The sequence below is a fragment of the Alosa sapidissima genome, chromosome 7, assembly GCF_018492685.1.
Source record: "Alosa sapidissima isolate fAloSap1 chromosome 7, fAloSap1.pri, whole genome shotgun sequence".
Classification (NCBI taxonomy): domain Eukaryota; kingdom Metazoa; phylum Chordata; class Actinopteri; order Clupeiformes; family Clupeidae; genus Alosa; species Alosa sapidissima.
The window spans coordinates 1,278,636-1,280,000 of record NC_055963.1 but is presented as its reverse complement, the minus strand read 5'-3'; the positions used below and the strand labels follow the sequence as shown (position 1 = coordinate 1,280,000).

Sequence of the window (1,365 nt, the reverse complement as noted above, 5' to 3'; positions counted from 1 at the left end):
GCTTTCCATCAGGTCCTCCTGGGATGTCTTATTGCTGCCTGTGTTGCGATGGTGTTGACAAGCAGCAATATTCCGCTGGAACGAGTGTAAATAACAACAGGGTGGTGTCTGACTAATGCCACTTCTGTCTGAGCACAATGCAAATTGGACTCCACTTCTCTCAGGACCATCCCCTCTTCATCCTCTCTTCCTCCTCTCTTCATCCCCTCTTCTTCCTCTCTTCTTCCTCTCTTCATCCTCTCTTCATCCTCTCTTCATCCTCTCTTCTTCCTCTCTTCATCCTCTCCTCTCTTCTTCCTCTCTTCATCCTCTCTTCATCCTCTCCTCTCTTCTTCCTCTCTTCTTCCTCTCTTCATCCTCTCTTCATCCTCTCCTCTCTTCTTCCTCTCTTCATCCCCCTCTTCTTCCTCTCTTCATCCCCTCTTCATCCCCTCTTCCTCCTCTCTTCCTCCTCTCTTCCTCCTAACACACCCACTCTGACATGGAAGAAAACAACAAGAAAAACACTCACATCTCCCACTCATGCAGAGGCAGGAAACTCTCTTCCCTCTCTCAGTCATTCGCACTGACACAAGACAGCACTGACACAAGACAGCACTGACACAAGACAGCACTGACACAAGAGGCTCAAACAGCACAACACTGAGAGATGAAGACTCCAGCTGTTTCTTACCTGTAGTGTTGCGGCGCAGACGAAGGACAGATCTAACACGTCCTCCCTAAAGCCCTCATTCTGGAGCAGTCTTGGGTATCCACCTGCACCCTGCTTAGCGTCTTTAGGAAAACTCTCTCTCTCTCTCTCTCTTCCTCCACTCCACTGTGTTCTTTCCGAGGCGAATCGCGCCAGCTGTCGTGCGGGATAGTGGAGATGAGGCGATAAGTTGACGTAATTTAACTCGGTGGAAGGTGGCACATCTCACCACTGAATCATCACTTCTCCCCTAGGACAAGAGGCTGACCACAGGCGCGGAGTCAATATGCCTCCGCACACACACGCGCGCACGCACCGGAGGAGCAACAGAGAGAGAGAGAGTGTGTGTGCGTGTGTGCATGCACAGCCGGTGACTGATCAGGCTCTCCTCTCTTTCCATGCCTCCCTCTCCCTCCCTTTTTCCTTATCTCCCCCTCCCTCTCTCTCTCTCTCTCTCTTTTTCCCCCTTTCTCTCCCTCTCTCTCTCTCTCCCCCTCTCTCTCTGTTCTGTCCCTTGCTGGATTGCTGGATGTGTCTCTAACGGCAGTGCTGCTGCTGTGGCTCTCTCTTAGTGAGCAGCCCTTTCCAGCGCACCCCCCCCCCCCCCCCCCCCCCCCACCTGACTGCTGGCTGGCGCCGCTGCGCTGGGCTGAGGTATTGCATGTCTCGTCTCA

General features: G+C 53.1%; 1 protein-coding gene across 3 annotated transcripts in view; it reads right to left on the bottom strand.

Moving 5' to 3' along the window:
• Window positions 1–1,038, bottom strand: part of LOC121714239 (chemokine-like protein TAFA-1) — a 73,258-nt gene extending 72,220 nt beyond the window's left edge. For all 3 annotated transcript variants that reach the window (XR_006033052.1, XM_042099521.1, XM_042099522.1), the window contains exon 1: window positions 674–1,038. The gene's annotated coding sequence lies outside the window, so the exon portion shown is untranslated. The remainder of the gene's footprint in view (window positions 1–673) is intronic.
• Window positions 1,039–1,365: the final 327 nt, after the last annotated feature.